At 42.4% G+C, this 20,445-nt stretch overlaps 1 protein-coding gene across 5 annotated transcripts in view; it reads right to left on the reverse strand.

Annotated features, from left to right (window-relative positions):
- Positions 1–20,445, reverse strand: part of atrip (ATR interacting protein) — a 125,557-nt gene that overhangs the window by 98,197 nt on the left and 6,915 nt on the right. The window contains exons 1-2 of one of the 5 annotated variants that reach the window (XM_072582094.1): positions 6,560–6,677; positions 6,078–6,160 (exon numbers count right to left, since the gene is read on the reverse strand). The exons of the other annotated variants lie outside the window; for them this stretch is intronic. The gene's annotated coding sequence lies outside the window, so the exon portion shown is untranslated. Of the gene's footprint in view, positions 1–6,077; positions 6,161–6,559; positions 6,678–20,445 lie in introns of those variants that run through there. 5 annotated transcript variants of the gene reach the window in all.

The raw sequence follows: 20,445 nt of genomic DNA on the forward strand, positions 1-20,445 counted from the left end.
CCTCTACATTGGAGAGACAGGCCGCCTACTTGCAGAATGTTTCAGAGGACACCTCTGGGACACCCGCACCAACCAACCCAACCGCCCTGTGGCTGAACACTTTAACTCCCCCTCCCACTCCGCCAAGGACATGCAGGTCCTTGGCCTCCTCCATCGCCAGACCATGGCAACACGATGCCTGGAGGAAGAGCACCTCATCTTCCGCCTAGGAACCCTCCAACCACAAGGGATGAATGCAGATTTCTCCAGCTTCCTCATTTCCCCTCCTCCCACCTTATCTCAGTCCCAATCCTCGGACCCAGCACCGCCTTCTTGACCTGCAATCTTCTTCCTGACCTCTCCGCCCCCACCCCCTCGCCTATCACCCTCACCTTAACCTCCTTCCAGCTATCGCATTCCCAAATCCCCTCCCCCAAGTCCCTCCTCCCTACCTTTTATCTTAGCCTGCTTGGCACACCTTCCTCATTCCTGAAGAAGGGCTTATGCCTGAAACGTCGATTCTCCTGCTCCTTGGATGCTGCCTGACCTGCTGCGCTTTTCCAGCAACACATTTTTCAGCTCTGATCTCCAGCATCTGCAGTCCTCACTTTCTCCTAGATAAATATATAATTCAAAGAATCAAATGCATGAGAGAAGTGGGTTCTGGTTCATGTGCCACTGGCACCAGTATTGGGACGAGTGAGGCTATACTGTTAGAATAGTCTACACCTAAACCAAGTTGGGGTTAGTATTCTTGCAAACCACACAACCAGGGAGACAGAAATGGTTTTAAACTAAGTAGTGGAGAAAAGGGATCAAATGCAAAATGATATGGCAAATAAGTGTGGAGACACGTTAAAAGAAGAAAATAGTAATATGGGAAATGTGAGCCAGAAAGGGCAGAGAGAATAAAACCTAGCAATACATCAACAATCAAGACCAAATCTTACAAAAATAACATAAAGACAAAATTAAAGGTTCTGGGGATATCTTCCCATGCCGTAAAAGACATGGGCTATGGTAGAGAAACTTGGGAGAGTCGTATGAAATGTGGAGCAAGGCCTTTCTTGATTTAAAGAAACAAGATGCGTTTTCCAACTAAGATATGGATGTCAAGATTAGATTCTTGCTAGCGAGCAGAGAGAGGCCCATTAATGAAATTTATCACTTATTATCACCTTGAATTAAACTCACTTCATTAATATCCACTCTCTAATTCTTTCACCCACCTGATGGAAATGAGAAACTGAGCATTCTTAATATGAAAGTCAGAAAAGGTATGTGATAACTCCAGCCCATCCCTTGCTCCTCTGGCCTTCATCTTGGACACCAGTCACCAATGTCTCAGGCATACTCTATGGTAAGCCGATGTAAGCACCCTTGTCCACAGACGCTAGCATCAGATGTATGCCAGCTTCTGTACCATCATGATATAACTTTAAACCGCTTATGGTTCTGCGCTTTAATGCTGTACTTTGTAGTGCAATGGCAACAATAAATAGAATGAAGATACAAGGGCACTTCACGCACAGGGTCAAGGACTCATCTCACAGATTGGACCAGGTTACACTGACCTTCTCCTTACAATGTTGAACATTCCTCCAGATGACACTGACCCCACAGGCAACCTTAGACCAGACTGGTAGGTCTGTTTTCATGGCGTACTCTGCCAGCCCTGTGAGAAAAGGCTGTCCCTCTACACTATCATATCTATCAGGACCTGCAGGCCCCTGGCAGCAAAGCAGGTGCCAATTTCCCCTTTTCTGCCAGGAATGGGGCAATGGCTTTTTAAAGATGGCGCTGGCACTGGGGCTTCTGGTGTATCCCAGTGGTGATGAGTAATTCCATGTACAGAGAGTGGTAGAATTCTGCCAGCATCAAATGAGAAGGGTACCATAGAGGTGAAGTAGATAGTTAATAAGGTGAGTTTGTATTGATAGTACGAGAAAACCCATTAGACTTCATGGACAGAAGCCTCCATGGAATTCAATAAAAGTGATGGTTTTCCAAAATATGATAAAAATCAGCTCTCTATATCTGAATGCATGGAGCATTCATAACAAAGCAAACAATTTTTTCACATTGTAAAATAAACTTTCATAGCCATTACAGAGACATGGCTTCAGGATGACAAGGACCAAGTATTGAATATTGAGAGATTTATGTCATTCAGGATGAATAGGAAGCTCAGTAAAGATGAAGGGCTAATTATTTAACTGTTAATTAAAGATGGCACCAATGCCATAAAGATGACTTTTGTTCAGAGATAAAAATGTAGAATTGGTTAGAGTGGAGATGAGAAATAGTTGAGGAAAGAAGTCACTCATGGGACTGGTCTATATGCCCCCTAACAGTAACCACCATATGGGACACAGTATGCAAGAAAAATATTGGGTGCTTCTAATATAGAGACAGCAGTAAGTATAGGTGACTTCAATCTACATATCAACTGGAAAATCAGATGAGCATTAAAAAAAAAGAAAACAAAGACTTGTGAATGCTAGAAATCTGAAACAAAACCAGAAATTTCTGGAGAAACTCGCAAGTTCTGAAAAGGGTCACTGGACCCGAAATGCTGACTCTGCTTCCTCTGCACAGATGCTGCCAGCCTGCTCAGTTTCTTCAGCAATTTCTCTCCTTTCTGTCAGTTCAATTCCTCTTGTGATAACTCCCATTAGCCATCTTGATTAAAGTCATTCCTGCATGTCTGTGAGGGTTCCATTCCTGAGAACCCCCACGAAGGATGACATTTCTGAGTGCAGAGCTGGTTAAAAATCAGGGATAGACAGGTTTTGCCCATGGATGTTGATTTTTATTGTTACATTTTTTTGACACAGATAGGCAAATTCTTGATTTCCTGGATACAGCAGATTAATATCTATTATACCTGCATCGTAATGTTTTGTGACTGATATACAAGAAACTTAAATCCCTCTGAATCTTGGAATTCAATGACAATTCACCTTTTAAATAATATTCTGCTTTTTTTACTCTTCCTGCCAAAGTGAACAACCTCACAATTTCCCAAGTTATATTCCACCTACCAGATGTTTGCCCACATGCTCAACTATACATATTAGTGTACAATTTCCTTGTGTCTTTTATCTTTGGTATCATCTATGAATTTAGCTACCATGCCTTTGGTTCATTGACCCTTCATCATTTCTATCCACAGATGCTGCCAGAGATGCTGAGTTTCTCCAGCAATTTCTGTTATTGTTTCAGATCTTCAGCATGCATGTTCTTTGTATAAATTAAGCATATTGTCATTATCTTTAGAAATAAAACAGGATATTTGTGAGTCTGTATCTCAAATTAATGTGTGAACTTCCCCGTGTCTCCAGCAAAAAAACTGAAAGAATCTGGAAATGAGGAAATTAGATATCAGAAGGTATCTTTATAAGCGAAATGGACACTTCATTGAATCCACGAGGTAAAAACAATGACTGCAGATGCTGGAAACCAGATTCTGGATTAGTGGTGCTGGAAGAGCACAGCAGTTCAGGCAGCATCCAAGGAGCACCGAAATCAACATTTCGGGCAATTAATTTATATAAAGAACTGTGGATGCTGAATCATCAGGAATAAAGGCAGAGAGCCTGAAGCGTGGCGTGATAAGCTATAAGAGGGTGGGGGTGGGGAGAAAGTAGCACAGAGTACAACAGGTGAGTGGTGGAGGGGATGAAGGTGATAGGTGGGGGAGGAGAGGGTAGAGTGGATGGGTGGAAAAGGAGATAGGCAGGTAGGACAAGTCCAGACAAGTCATGGGGACAGTGCTGAGCTGGAAGTTTGGAACTAGGGTGAGGTGGGGGAAGGGAAAATGTTGAAGTCCACATTGATGCCCTGGGGTTGAAGTGTTCCGAGGCGGAAGATGAGGCGTTCTTCCTCCAGGCATCTGGTGGTGAGGGAGCAGCGGTGAAGGAGGCCCAGGACCTCCATGTCCTCGGCAGAGTGGGAGGGGGAGTTGAAATGTTGGGCCACTGGGCGGTGTGGTTGATTGGTGTGGGTGTCCCGAAGATGTTCCCTGAAGCGCTCTGCTAGGAGGTGCCCAGTCTCCCCAATGTAGAGGAGAACGCATCGGGAGCAACGGATACAATAAATGATATTAGTGGATGTGCAGGTAAAACCTTGATGAATGTGGAAGGCTCCTTTAGGGCCTTGGATAGAAGTGAGTGAGGAGGTGTGGGCGCAGGTTTTACAGTTCCTGCGGTGGCAGAGGAAGGTGCCAGGATGGGAGGGTGGGTTGTAGGGGGGCATGGACCTGATCAGGTAGTCACGGAGGGAACAGTCTTTGCGGAAGGCGGAAAGGGGTGGGGTCTTTTTGGAGGTGATGGAAATTCGGCGGATGATTTGGTTTATGCGAAGGTTGGTAGGGTGGAAGGTGAGCACCAGGGGCATTCTGTCCTTGTTACGGTTGGAGGGGTGGGATCTGAGGGCAGCCAACAGACTGGAGCTATTGTATTGTGCTTCCCAGTATTTTTTCTCCACTCACAATATTGAAGTTTGTTTGTCTGTATATGTGTGTGAGGGTTTGAGTTTCAACTGGTACAGTTGTATGTTGGTAATTCAAAGTTCTGTTTGCCTGTGGTTAAAATGGATTTCTTTGCAATAATTAATACTTTTTGGTTAGGTGTAGAAACCTGGACAGTTTTTTCTGTGAAACTGACTGAATCAGGCAGGAAAATTGGGGACTATGAGTAATTTAACTTTTCTATTGACTCCGGGGAATAATGGGTCTAAAGTATCAACACATTTTCCCAAATGGTTTGTAATATAAATTATCAATTTGTTCTGTTTAATATTTTTTGATAGAAACCAGAAGGTACTAGTGACAGTCTTACTTGAACCAGTTTGGAGCTGGACACAAGTTACAGAGTCACAGACACAGAAAGAAAGAAAGACACAGAAGTGTGTGTGCTGTTGCTCAGCGAAAGCTATCTGTTCGCTGCTGCAGTAAAAAACTCAGATTAAACTTGAAGAAAACCAGTTAGCCATCCTGCAGCAGCTGCTATGAATTGTTACTCAATTGATAAACCAGAGACATTTTCCAAGTGAATGAGTTGCTCTGTACTTCTTACAAACCAATGAAAGTTTCCAGAGAAAGACAACCGAACACCAAAGGTCTGGCCAGCCAAATTAGGTCATTTCAACATCAGAATCATGAAGCAAAGACCACCGAACTAATGCCCTGACGATGGGTCATCTAGACTTGAAATATTAGCTTGCTCTTTCTCCATGGGTGCTATCTAACCTGCTGTGATTCCCAGCATTTTTTATTTTCAGTACAGATTCCAGCATCTGCAGTAATTTGCTTCTGATTTCCCAGTTTTGTTTCTACCTCTACTAATAATCTATTTAAACACCAGGGTAGCAAGCCCTAACTACTTTTATCTGGCCTTGGCTTCCTTCCATTAGGTTTACCAGCTTGGCTTAAATTGGAAATGAAAATGAATCTGAGGCATGAAGTCTCTTTAAATATTTTAACTTAACCTCTCCTGCCTCCTTCAAGTTTTAACAGACAGGTTGGTGTGTGGTTTCAAGAGTTTTTAAATTCTTACATCCCATTTCAGTTAAACGCACGCATTTTCGGATTTAAGATTTAAGCCCAGGTTCAATCTTATCATCATGATGCTTCATTAATGAAATATTAACGCGAAAAAGAGGAAAGGAAAATACAGGATGGCTAAGAAACAGACTGCAACAGAATAAGTATAGCAGAATCAGAAATTTGTAGGAAGAATGAAAAGCATAATTGTTAAAGTGTACATTTGCAGATAAAATTCAATCCTAAAAACAGTATGAAGATTGGATAATAAGATTTGATAATTCCATAATATTATACCTGCAAATAAACTATTTACAATCAGAATAAAAGTAAGGGGAGACAGAGAGGTAAAATTCCTTCCCTGTAAAATTGTTTTCTCATCATGCTGGGAGCAAGATTATGTGGTGATTAAAATATGCATAATTTACTTGTTTTCACTGCACAATTCCAACACAAGTCTTTGAGAGACTTATTCGTAAATTAGTAGATTTTCTTCAAATGATGTTTAGTGCTGTATAACAACCTTGACACTTCTGACATTCTCTGGATGTACCTGTTCAAAGATGTGACTATTTGATCCCCAGCAGCTAACTGATCTCTCATGCAATGATTGTGCTCCAAATGTCCTGAGTACCCCTGAACAAGAAAGGAAAGAAAATTGACTGGTATTCTAGATCACAATCATAATGTAATAAACATTAGAAACTATTCTGATACCATTTAGATTTAAAGGATTATAAGAATATAATGAAGGGGTGAAATGTTATGCTCCTTTGAGTGGTGTGGCCAGTAGTGAGGAAGTTAGGAAAATATGATGAAAACTGAAAAATCAAATTCTTGATGTCAAGAAAACTTTCTGATTTTTCGCTTTAAGGTTTGAAGGGAATCTTGTTAGTGAATGGCAACTTTGTTATTTCCATGCTTTTGCCTCTCATTAATAGCTTGTCTCATTTCAGAGCAGTTCCTGATTCTCGTCTCCTTCCCCAAGACACTAGACAGAGGGTAGACAGTGGCTCACTGGTTGTTTCTACATACCTTCAGACAAATGTCTTTACCACAACATCCCTGCATGCTTCATGGAACAGGACATCATTCATTCATGTGGGCACTCATCATAGAGGCATTCAGATCAATCGATTTACCACTTCAGCCCTTCCCTTTGGAGCTGAGGGCACTTATGACTTGCATCCCTCTGCCAGGTTACTGCATGCAGGATCACAAAAGCATCTTATACATCAACACAGGATACATCTAATGACACTAAGCTTACTTTCTTAAAGCTCATTTTGCACTTACTTGGAAGCTGTCAGCTTTCATGGCTTGCATTATTTTAGCAAATAGGCTCTTCAGAGCTAACTCACAGGCCTTTTAAAACAATGCAGTTTGGACCAAGTAAAGACAGCAAATTGGTTTCCCAAAAGGGCATTAGAGAACCAGATGGGTTTTTAAATCAATCAGTAGTGGTTACATGGCCTCCTTTCGGCTTTTTGTATTCCAGAATTCACCATCTACCATGTTGGAATTCAAACCCATATCTGCAGAAGTTTTTTTTCCAGATTACAAGGCCTAGTGACCATTATGACTATGCAACCACCACCTCCAGAGGCTATCAGCCTCTTGGGTTTGAATTGTTTGAGAATGCAAATGGTGAGGCAGACAGCTCATCACAGTTCAGAGCACTGAATAGTCAAATGGCTAGAGATGTTGCCATATTGCAGTGTGCCATATAAATGTTACACCTACAATATGTGCCAGCTGCTTAATTGGTGCAAACACTGCATGTGCTTCAACGAAATGACTATCTGCAAGTTACAAAGCACCGATCCTTACAGAAGTTGGGGTGCTGCCACAGTTAAGCTGTTGGTCCACCAGATTCTAAGATCCATGTCATTGCAGTCTAGAATTTGAACTGCAGTCAGTCCTACAAGTGTGACCAGTCAGGTGCTTTATTGTTCGATGTGTTGTGGAGACATCTGACTGGGTATGGGCCATGCATATGATAAAGTATTCCAGAGTGTGGATCACAGTCATGTCTAGTGCCATTTGGGCATTAATGGTCAGGAGCTTATCACGTGGCAGTCTGTGAAGTTGTGGGAAATGTGGGAAGCTCAAGTGTGACGTTGGGGTTTACTGGGATGGGTTGCTGAGGGAATGATTACAGTGAAAGGTAGCAAGATGAGATTGAAGAGAGGGATCTCAAACAGCATTGGATGGGATGGGAAGCTCTGTGGGGGGAGGTAGGTTCACAAGTCACAATGATTCTGGCTTCTACATGGGAAATTTGCAAAGTCTTGGAATCAAGGGGCACATTGGGATTATAATTATTACATAAAGGGTATGGATGGAAATGAGGAGAGACTGAAAGGTCATCTGGGATACAGGGACAGCAGCTCAAAACTGAATATGAAGGATGAGGTGACCATTCTGCTTTAAGGCGGAGCCTGCAAGTTACTTAGGAGAACATAAAGTTAAAACCTTGCAGTCTGCGATTCAAAGTCAGCTGCACAATAAGAATACAAAATGGCACCACAGCACACTGAGCGGGTGAAGTACGTTACTGTTTTTCTCTTCTTGGAGTGAATATAATTCTTTGAAAGCCCTGCCAGTGCACTAATCATACATCCACTGATTCAGTAATGCCATCCATCCAGCATAAAACTGCAATTCATTAGTAAAATGTTTTGAACAAAAAGCCTTAAAAATTATGGCATCATGCAATCATATCCGTTGCATAGTTTGCACTGACTGCTTTTGGATCAAGTCAGAAAAGCAAATCTATTGAGATGCTAAAGTAAATTGAGTTCACAACTTCTGAATTCACATTTCATAACTGTCACTGGAAGGCAATACTTTGCAACGGCCACATTCATACACAGAACTCTAAGTATGCAATTACATGGTCTGTGAAGTTCAAAGGTAGCTTTCTTTTTCAGGAAAGGTTTCTCTGATGGTGAATAATGCTAGAATTTCACTCCCCTGCAATGTAAAATTAGCACTTTGGTTCTGTAACAAACATCTGGATCATCTACTCAACCTCTCTTCATACCTACTGAAGTAATAGCTTTGTGAAGCCTTCATGGCATTACTGGCCCAGGTCATAAAGCAATGCTTCACTTTGACTGATGTGGCGGCTCAAGATTAGCATTATTGAAATGCTGCTCTATTTACAACATTTCCCACAAATTATTGGCTCACTAATATGCACATCACAGATGATGGATTTCTTATAGCATTATTGCACAGGCAAAGAAAGTGTTGTTGGAGAAAATAATTACAATGTTGTCTGTGAGCCCAGCAACAACAGTCATCTCTTTCCTCTCTCGTGAGAAGCAGCTGGTAAATTCTGCCAATGAGATGGAGAATGACCAGACATCGCATGAACTCATTGTTATTTGAACTCATTCACATTGTCACTTTCTACAGCTCTCAAAAACACAGTGCAGCATCAGATTGACGATGCCTCCGGTCACCAACGCTGAACTGTGTAATCTGCTAGAACAGGGAAGGAATGGGTGGCCACCCTATCTCAGTGGCCAGCAAAGTTACAGCTGTAATTCATACTTTTCTTCTTTTCAAGGATCAAGTGGTGACTTATGTAGTATATCTCAATCCTCGATTCACAAATGCATATGAGATGTCATTGATGCCATTTTCTCCAGATCATAGCTGTCCATATCCATCCCTCGTGATGCAGCCCAGGTAGTGGGATTCTCTATCTTGCCGGTTTCCTTGCAAGTACAAGGCAATATAAGACCATAAGACAGAGAAGCAGAAAATTAGGCCATTCAGTCCATAGAGTCTGCTCCGTCATTCAATCATGATGCTGGAAAAATACAGCAAGCCAGGCAGCATTAGGAGGTGGAGAAGTTGACCTTTTGGATGTAACCCTTCTTCAGGACCTGAAGAAGGGTTACACATGAAACATCGACTTCCTCACCTCCTGACGCTGCCTGGCTTGCTGTATTCCTCCAGTCTTCTGTTTGTCTAACTTGGATTCCAGCATCTGCTTTTTTTTTGCCCCCTGCCATTCAATCATGGCTGATAAGTTTCTCAATCCCATTCTTCTGCTTTCTCCATGTAACCCTTGATCCCCTTGACACTCAAGAACTTATTATCTCGGTCTTAAATATACTCAATGACCTGGCCTCCATAGCCTTCTGTGGTAATGAATTTCATAGACTCACCACTCTCTGGTAGAAGAAGTTTCTCCTTATTACGGTTCTAAAAAGTTTTCCTTTACTCTAAGGCTGTGCCCTCAGGTCCTATTCTTTCCTACCAGTGCAAACATCTTCCCAACTTCTAATCTGTCCAGGCCATTCAGTATTCTGTATGTTTCAATTAGATTCCCCTTCATACTTCTAAACAAGGAGAATAGACCCAGAGTCGCCAAACGTTTCTCACCTGTTAAGCTTTTCATTCCTGGGATCATTCTCTTAAACCTCCTCTGAACATGCCCAACGGCAAGTAAATCCTTCCTGAGATCAAGGGTCCAAAATGTGCACAGTACTCCAAATGTATAAAGAGATCTGGGTGTTCAGGTCCATTGTACCTTGAAGGTGGCAACGCAGGTCAATAGAATGGTCAAGAATACATACGGCATGCTTTCCTTCATTGGATGGGATATTGAGTATAAGAGTCAGCAGGTCATGTTGCAGTTGTATAGGATTTTGGTTTGGCCACATTTAGAATACCATGTACAGTTCTGGTTGCCACATTTCAAAAGGATGTGGATGCTTTGGAGAGGGTGCAGAGGAGATTCACCGGGATGTTGCCTGGTCTGGAGGGTACTAGCTGTGAAGAAAGGTTGAGTAAATTAGGATTATTTTCATTAGAAAGACAGAGGTTGAGGGGAGACCTGATTGAGGTCCACAAAATCATGAGAGGTATAGACAGGTTGAATAGCAAGAAGCTTTTTTCCCCCAGAGTAGGGGACTCAATTACTAGGGGTCACAAATTCAAGGTGAGAGGGGAAAAGTTTAAGGGAGATATGTGTGGAATGTTCTTTGCACAAAGGGTGGTGGTACCTGGAATGTGTTGCTAGCGAAGGTGGTTTAGGTGGGCACGATAGCCTCATTTAAGATGTATCCAGACAGATTCATGAATGGTCAGGGAGCAGAGGAATACAGATCCTCAGAAAGTAGGTGAGAAGTTTTGATAGAGGATCTGGATCGGCACAGGCTTGGAGGATTGAAGGGACTGTTCCTGTGCTGTAATTGTCTTTGTTCTATGTGGTATGACCAGAGCCTTATAGAGCACAGAAGTACATCCCTGCTTTTATAGAACATAGAACATAGAACCTAGAACAGTACAGCACAGAACAGGCCCTTCAGCCCACGATGTTGTGCCGACCACTGATCCTCATGTGTGCACCCTTAAATTTCTGTGACCATATGCATGTCCAGGAGTCTCTTAAATGTCCCCAATGACCCTGCCTCCACAACTGCTGCTGGCAACGCATTCCATGCTCTCACAACTCTCTGTGTAAAGAACCCGCCTCTGACATCCCCTCTATAGTTTCCTCCAACCAGCTTAAAACTATGACCCCTCGTGTTAGTCATTTCTGCCCTGGGAAATAGTCTCTGGCTATCGACTCTATCTATGCCTCTCATTATCTTGTATACCTCAATTAGGTCCCCTCTTCTCCTCCTTTTCTCCAATGAAAAAAGTCCGAGCTCAGTCAACCTCTCCTCATAAGATAAGCCCTCCAGTCCAGGCAGCATCCTGGTAAACCTCCTCTGAACCCTCTCCAAAGCATCTACATCTTTCCTACAATAGGGCGACCACAACTGGACGCTGTATTCCAAGTGCAGTCTAACCAAAGTTTTATAGAGCTGCAACCAGATCTCACGAATCTTAAACTCAATCCCCCTGTTAATGAAAGCCAAAACACCATATGCTTTCTTAACAACCCTGTCCACTTGGGTGGCCATTTTAAGGGATCTATGTACCTGCACCCCAAGATCCCTCTGTTCCTCCACACTGCCAAGAATCCTATCCTTAATCCTGTACTCAGCTTTCAAATTCCACCTTCCAAAATGCATCACCTCGCATTTATCCAGGTTGAACTCCATCTGCCACCTCTCAGCCCATCTCTGCATCCTGTCAATGTCCCGCTGCAGCCTACAACAGCCCTCTAAACACCTCCAACCTTTGTGTCATCTGAAAACTTGCTGACCCTCCTTCAATCCCCTCATCCAAGTCATTTATAAAGTCATTTTATATTCAAGTCCTATAAAAATAAATGCCATCATTGTATTTGCCTTCTGAACTACTGACTCAACCTGCAAGTTTACCTTGCAAGAATCTTGAACTAGAACTCACAAATCTCTTTGCACTTCAGACTTCTGAATTTTTTCTCCATTTAGAAAGTAGTCCATGCCTGTATCCTTCCCACCAAAGTGTATGACCTCACACTTTGCTGCAGTGTACTTCATCTGCCACTTCTTTGCTCACTCTCCTAACCTGTCCAAATCTTTCCACAGCTTCCCCACTCCTCAATGCTACCTGTCCCTCTAGTATCTTTGTATCATCTGCAATCCTAGCCAGAATGCCTTCAATTCTTTCATCTAGATCATTAATGCATAAAGTGCAAAGTTGTGGTCTTCACACTGAGCCTTGTGGAACACCACTTGTCACCGGCTGTCACCTTGAGAAGGACTCTTTTATCCCCATTCTCTGCTTTCTGCCAGACAGCCAAGTTTCTATCCATGCTAGCACCTGGTCTCTGACACCATGGGCCCTTAGCTTAATCAGTAGCCTCCTGTGTGGCACCTTATCAAAGGCCTTATTGAAGTCCAGATAGATAACATCCATTGGCTCTCCTTGGTCTAACCTGCTCATTACTTTCTCAAAGAATTCCAGAAGATTTGTCAGGCATGATCTCCCCTTGATCACACCATGTTGACTTTTGCCCTATTTTACCGTACACTTCCAAGTATTCAGAAATCTCATCCTTCACAGTGGACTCCAGGATCGTACCATGACCGAGGTTAGGTTAATCAGTATTTTGCCTTACTCCCTTTTTAAACAGGAATGTCATGTTAGTGATTTTCCAGTCCTCTGGGACAATTCCTAGTTCTAGCAATTCCTGAAAGATCCCACTAATGCCTCCACTATCTCTTTAGCTATCTCCCTTTGTCTTTAGCTATCTTTAGCTATAGATTGTATCCACATTGCTTTGAGAGGGACTATCACCACAGCTTGTTTGCAGAAATGAGGAAATTCAATGAAAGTGCATTTTAAAAACTGGTTTTTACGCATTAGATTTCAAAAAACAACGGCAAGTCACTGAATCAATGGGTTGAATCATACTACAAATCGACAAAGTACAACCTTTGGTAACTTTCTCTCCATGAGGCCAAGTGAGTTTTCTTGTGCTTTCATCTCAAACTCATCTCATGAACTAGACATCACTCTTTATGCCACCCTGTTTGTTCCATTCTCTGGTTTGCCAAAGGTAAAAGGTACTTGCCCCTGCAGGGACATTCAGGATTCCTGGCACTAGTCAGTTGCTCAGTCTGAACTGCCCTGAATAGTTTGATTTATTTGTCCCAGCTATAGAATATAAGGGAAAATTGGCACCCGGTTATGGGCATAGGGACATACAGGTCTTGGGGGAGGAGGTGGAGTACAGGACAGCCATCCACTTCCCCAGGGCCGCTAGAGGAGGACATGACACCAGACCCTGCCAGCCCGGTTTGAAATTACAACCCGGATCAGTGAGGTCTCAATGACCTAGAACATAGAACATAGAAGAATACAACGCAATTCAGGCCCTTTGGCCCTCGATGTTGCGCCGATCCAAGCCCACCTAACCTACACTAGCCCACTGTCCTCCATATGCCTATCCAATGCCCGTTTAAATGCCCATAAAGAGGGAGAGTCCACCACTGCTACTGGCAGGGCATTCCATGAACTCACGACTTGCTGAGTAAAGAAGCTACCCTTAACATCTGTCCTATACCTACCACCCCTTAATTTAAACCTATGCCCCCTCGTAATAGTTGACTCCATACGTGGAAAAAGGTTCTCATGGTCAACCCTATCTAAACCCCTAATCATCTTGTACACCTCTATCAAGTCACCCCTAAACCTTCTTTTCTCCAATGAAAACAGCCCCAAGTGCCTCAGCCTTTCCTCATACGATCTTCCTACCATACCAGGCAACATCCTGGTAAACCTTCTCTGCACCCGTTCCAGTGCCTCCACATCCTTCCTATAGTATGGCGACCAAAACTGCACACAATACTCCAGATGCGGCTGCACCCGAGTCTTCTACAACTGCAACATGACCTCAGGACTCTGGAACTCAATTCCTCTACCAATAAAGCCCAGTACGCCATATGCCTTCTTCTCAGCACTATTTACCTGGGTGGCAACTTTCAGAGATCTGTGTACATGGACACCAAGATCTCTCTGCTCATCCACACTACCAAGTATCTGACCATTAGCCCAGTACCCCATATTTTTGTTACTCTTACCAAAGTGAATCACCTCACACTTAGCTACATTGAACTCCATTTGCCACCTTTCTGCCCAGCTCTGCAGCTTATCTATATCCCGCTGTAACCTGCCACATCCTTCCTCACTGTCAACAACTCCACCGACTTTCGTATCATCCGCAAACTTGCTCACCCAACCTTCTAGCCCCTCCTCCAGGTCATTTATAAAAATGACAAACAGCAATGGTCCCAAAACAGATCCTTGCGGAACACTGCTAGTAACTGCACTCCAAGATGAACCTTTACCATCAACTGTTACCCTCTGTCTTCTTACAGCCAGCCAATTCCTAATCCAAACCTCCAACTCACCCTCAATGCCATACCTCCGTATTTTTTGCAGTAGCCTACCATGGGGAACCTTATCAAACGCCTTAATAAAATCCATATACACCACATCTATCACTTTCCCCTCGTCCACCTTCTTAGTCACCTTCTCAAAGAATTCAATAAGGTTTGTGAGGCACGACCTGCCCTTCACAAAACCATGCTGACTATCCTTGATCACATTATTCCTATCCAGATGTTCATAAACCCTATCCCTTACAATTCTCTCTAAGACTTTGCCCACAACAGATGTGAGACGCACCGGCCTATAGTTACTAGGGTTATCCCTACTCCCCTTCTTGAACAAGGGAACCACATTTGCTATCCTCCAGTCTTCTGGCACTATTCCTGTAGACAACGAAGACATAAAAATCAAGGCCAATGGCTCCGCAATCTCCTCCCTTGCTTCCCAGAGAATCCTAGGATAAATGCCATCAGGCCCAGGGGACCTATCTATTTTCACCCTTTCCAGAATTTCCAACACCTCTTCCCTACATACCTCAAAGCCGTGTAGGAGGAAGGTTAATAACTTTCTCTGCTCCATCAGGATAAGTGCCACCATCTTCTCTTTGCACACTGTGTAAGAATCCTTAACAAGCCAGAACCCCTTGTTTGCAACATATTCTCTCTTTTGTTTCCTGCAAGCATCAATACTTGGTCTTGGTGGCCTAGAGATTGGCCCCATAAAACATCTCCTCCTCCATCCCTGAGGGAGAAGCCCAGATCACTTACAGGATGTACCAGTCTGGTAGCCTTCTGCATCCTCCACCAGCTCAGTTACTGACACTTCAGTGGATATTTGAGTGGGAGTCAACAGCACCTTAGGGTTAACACATTACTGTCACATCTCTAGAGCTTGCTGAGGGAGAATCATCCCAGGTCATCAGCACTCAGAAGACTGCCGCAGATCAGACATCTGCTCAGCCTGGGCAGGAGAGGATTAAGTTGTGGTGCATCATAGCCATTAGTGGGATTGATTCATAATGTTGTACAATATAATCAAGAGTGCTTGGAGCCATGATGTGTAATCTGCACAGTATACTAACGCCTAAGATTCAGATAGCACATAGAGCTTAATGTGTTTTATCTGTAACATTTGGATGACTATGTAATGCTGTCCTTGTTAGAAGGGTCTCAGATCACTTGAGAGTGAAGAACAAAACGCTTACTCCACCCATTCCCAGTGAAGTAGCAGTCATTTTTAGTTCAATTTGCACTTGTTATTTAGAGCATGACATTAAAAGAAATTGGTTGCACATCTTACAGAGAGTTTCAAGTCCAGCCTCTTAACCTTGGTGAACCCCAAAATGCATGATTTCCCTTTATGGTTACCCCTCTTGTCAACCCCATGTTTCGACCCAATCCATCTATTTAAATCTTCATCTCCTCACTTTACCACTCTCGGCAAAATGCTAGACACAGGCATTTACTGTTCCCTTATTAAAGTGAGGGTGTTGCTGCTTGTCATTGACCTTTGCACCCATATATTACCACTTTCTCTTCAATGGTCTATAGTCTCCCTTCCCTTATATATTGCACACTCCTCTCTCTTCACAACAAATCATCGGATACAAATCTGTTCTTAGGCAGAACAGGCATCATTTGCTTAATTCTTCCATAAATTCAATTTTTTGTTAACCATTCACAAAATAAGAACTCATGCTTTCTCATTAATAGTTGCATAATCAAATTATTATACACCAGCATGGTGTAAACTATCATAATTGACTAGGAACGATAATGTTGTTCCTTCATCATCTCTGATTAATATTCTGAAACTCTTTTTCTAACAACAATGAGTGTACTTTTGACACCCAGACTGCAGTAGTTCAAGAAGTTGGGTCACAATTAGGGATGGGCAATAGATATCTGTTTAGCCAGCAACTCCCACATCCTATGAATGATTGAGCAAAATCTGAAACCAATTATGCAAAATGTGCTTGCACTGAAGTGAGCAGTCATGTATGGGTGACAGTAGTTAAAAGGAGCCAAAACAAGCAAATTTTTAAAAAATACATATTGAACTAGTTCAGTTTTGTTTTTCAATTCTTTATGTGTGCTTAACTTCTTTAAAGATGTTTTGATATTCCGTTGAACACAGTTCTTTTGGTGAACCAACCAAAGCAATAAATAGCAAAAATGATTTTCAAATAAGGGAGAAATGAAGAATTGGTAGAACAGTTAACAATTGGGAACATTTCTGAGTATGGTTGAACTTCCTGATTATGATTATTGTAACCTCAACATTTGAGGAACTGCTGAACAACTGCCTATCTTGAGAACTGGATTACATTACAGTTGCAGACGCCAGAATCTTATTATTTTGCTCCATTTTTCTTATATTAGAAGAATTGAAATACATCTTTTTTTAAAAAAAATCATTCATTGGATGTGGGTGTCACTCGCTCGGCCAGTAAGAGTCAACCACATTGCTGTAGGTCTGGAGTCACATGTAGGCCAGATTGGGTAGGGTAAGGATTGTAAAATTCCTTCATTAAGTGAACTAGATAGGTTTTGCTGATAATAGGCAACAGTTTCATAGGCAGCATTAGACACTTAATCCCAGACTTTCTAAAAACTGAATTCAAACACGTGACATGGTCACACAGTGGTTAAACTGCTACCTCACAATGTCAGGGACCTGGGTGCAATTTCAGCCTTGGGTGGAGTTTGCATGTTCTCCCTGTGTCTGCATGGGGTTTCTGACAAATGCTCTGGTTTCCTTTTGTCAGATTAGGTGGACTGGCCATGCTAAATTGCCTTACAATGTGCATGGTAAATGTGGGGATAGGATAGGTGGCTGGGTCTAGGTGGGATGCTCTTCAGAGGATTGGCGCAAACCTGATGGGGCAAATGGCCTCTTCCTGCACTGTAGGGATTCTGTGATTCAAATTCACCATCTGCTATGTGGGATTGGAACCCGTGTCCCCAGAACATTATCTGGGTCTCTGGATAAGTCGCCTAGTCATAATAACACTAGGCAATCAATGTCTTTTCGCACATCATTTGAAGATATTTCTGTCAATGTTGAAAGCAATTGTGGAAAAAAAATGTTAGATTAAGGTTAAGTTTTAAAGCAAAACACATTCTAAAAATCATAAGCATAACTGTACAGAAGGACTCTATTTGGTTCATCAAGACCATTCTGGCTCTTCACAGAGTAACCTGGTCAGTCCCTTACCTCAAGTGATCTTTTAAAAAGGCAAAAGTAGAAACCAAAACCTGTATTAAACTAGGTTTATTGATTGTAAATCATAAAGATTATTAGTTTGGTATTTGTAACTGATAAATTTTCACAGCCATTATGTTGAGAGTTTCTTGTCTGGTTCTTGTCCTTCGGCAAAGGTTACCTAAAATGGGTCCTCTATGTGGGCATGCAGACCAACTTCTTTATCACTGAACATGACTGAACATGATCTTTCAAAATGCGGTCTCTTTAAATTCTGTCTGTAGGGTGAGGCATGAAATTTTATGACTACCATTCTTTTCATCCTTAAACATGGATCACCAAGTTTACCTCCTCTACTTCCTAAAATTCCATACCATCTTTGTAAAGCCCAAAATCAACTTGTGCCAAAATCATCTTGCCACAGCTTTGTTTTCCTGTAATATTTCAAGTTGCCCTGACAAGTCTAAGAATTCACCTTAATCCCTTGATGCGAGAAGCCCAAGATTTTATTGAACTCTAAAGACAAGTTGCACAATTTCAATAAAGGTTGACCTGTGCTGTACATTCCAGAACTTTTCTACATCATAGTTACAACACCGCTTTCCATTCAAACTGTCTATTAATCACCTCTAAAATAAAAATAACTGAAGTCAGCTGTTAAAATTTGAAATGCATGTTCATTTGTCAGAGTTATTATGAGACAAGCAAATTTAAACCTGCACTGATCTTACTGTTAAACAGCTGTTTGTCTTGGGAGTATGGTTGCTTGCTGACCAAACAAATACTGGAGTACATTGTCAATTTTAGTGAATTGCTGCTTTGTCTGTATTTGGATCAGACCACGCCTTACTTTTACATAGCTTACAAGGAGATATAGTTGTTGGTTTCGTCAGTTAATACAATGCAGAAGGCTGAGCAAATAAAACCTAATTCCTAATATGCAATCCACTCCTGCATTAACAATGAGATTAGCAAAAACAGGACATTTCCCCAGAGCAGCCTTGTCTTTGGTAGAGGGCTTGATTTTAACACAATGAAAATCCATATACTTAAACGTACAATTGGGTCCTTTGATTTCTTTTACAACTTAGGTTATGGCCCTGAAAAGTATCACCTTCAACAGTGCAGCAGACCATAAAGACTAATCAGCTCTCGATATTTTGTGTTTAAACGTCTGGGTTGGGACTTGAAGCCACAACTTCCTCACTTAGAGAATGCTGAGAAAAGCTAATACTTTACTTTCAATATCATGTTGAAGTACTGTAAAACAGGAGCTGACAAACAGTATGAGAATATAAAACTGCATGCTGCGGTAAATGCACGTTTTGAATTCATTTTACTTGAATGTACTGTGGAAAATTATTGCTCTAAATATACAAACTTCTGAATGTTTATACTGAATACAGAATCAGTGTTTTCTTTGTAAATACACACCTGGATGTCTAAATTGTGTCTGAAGGTAACCTGTTCACTGCTGAGACTGTCTGGAAACAATAAAACTTGTCTTTTTCTCTAAGTTGCACAAATTGGCTAGATGCTGTAATAAGCATACAAGACTTGCATCTTATTACTATACAGTTACAACCACTGAGTTCAAAAGAGATATTTTCCAACAACGTCTGCATATCCAATGCAGATACAATAGCAATGTTTAAGAGGCATTTATATGGACACATGAACAGGCAGGGATAGCGAGATACAGACCATGTGCAGGTAGTCAAGATTAGTTTAGAATGGCATCATGGTTGGCACAGTTATGGTGTGCTGAAGGGCATATTCCTGTATTGTACTGTTCTATGTTTTATATTCTATTAGGCATCAGAAGTAAATTAGGCCAGACTTTTACCAGAAGCTAGCAAGTCCTGCCACTGGGAATGAAAGCAAGTGCTGTGCCTAAGTTGGTGGGTAGGGCAGAGTTGCAAACATCACTTCAGCTGAAAAGTAGTTGAGGCAGAAGTTTATGTAGCATGTGTGGGGGCTAATAACAGTGGGTAGCACCTGTAAAAGGCTGTCATTGGACTTCTTGATGTAGCAATCCAGAAGGAACCAGTGAGGGAGCTCTGGCGAATGCACTAATTGTTTGCACGGTGGAAGGAAGACCAAGGTTGCTCCAAGATTTACTGATAAGGTACTTTACTGATGGAGATACTTCTTTAGGTTGTAAAGTCACAGAGGTAAGTGAGCTTTGTGAAGCATGGCTGGGTGGGCAGGAGATGAGAAGCCTGGATTCAAAAATCTAGTCTTTAGATGTTTCAAAAGAGCAGGTCAGGAGTGTACTCCCCTCCCCCCTCACCCACTCCAACATCCAACCCTCACAACGCGTAGCCCTCCTTTCCATCTGCTCCAACCTTAACATTGCCATCAAACCAGCAGACAAGGCTTTTGGGGGTGGGGGAGGTTGGAAGAGAGAGAGAGTTGTAGTAGTTTGGCACACCAAACTCTACACCTCTGAAGCCAGGCGCCAACTCACAGACACCTCCACCTACTGCCCCCTGGACTATGACATCACCACCCATCACCAAACCATCATCTCCCAGGCCATCCACAACCTCATCACCTCTGGGGATCTTCCATCCACAGCCTCCAACCTCACTGACTGCGAATCCTGCACCGCCCAATTCGACCTCCAGCTGTACATTCACAAAACTGACTTCCCTGGTCAACCAATTTCTCAGCCTACTCCTGTCCCACTGGACACATCTCTGCATACCTTGACACCATCCTGTCCCCTTTAGTAGTTCAGGAACTCCCCACCTACGTTTGGGATGCCACCCACACCCTTCACTTCCTCCAAGCTTTTTGTTGCCCCGGCCCCCTATGCCTGAACTTCACATGGACATCCAGTCCCTATACACATCTATCCGCCATGACGAAGGCCTCCAAGCCCTCCATTTCTTCCTCTCATACTAAACCAACCAGTACCCTTC

Source organism: Chiloscyllium punctatum, chromosome 12, assembly GCF_047496795.1.
Source record: "Chiloscyllium punctatum isolate Juve2018m chromosome 12, sChiPun1.3, whole genome shotgun sequence".
NCBI lineage: Eukaryota > Metazoa > Chordata > Chondrichthyes > Orectolobiformes > Hemiscylliidae > Chiloscyllium > Chiloscyllium punctatum.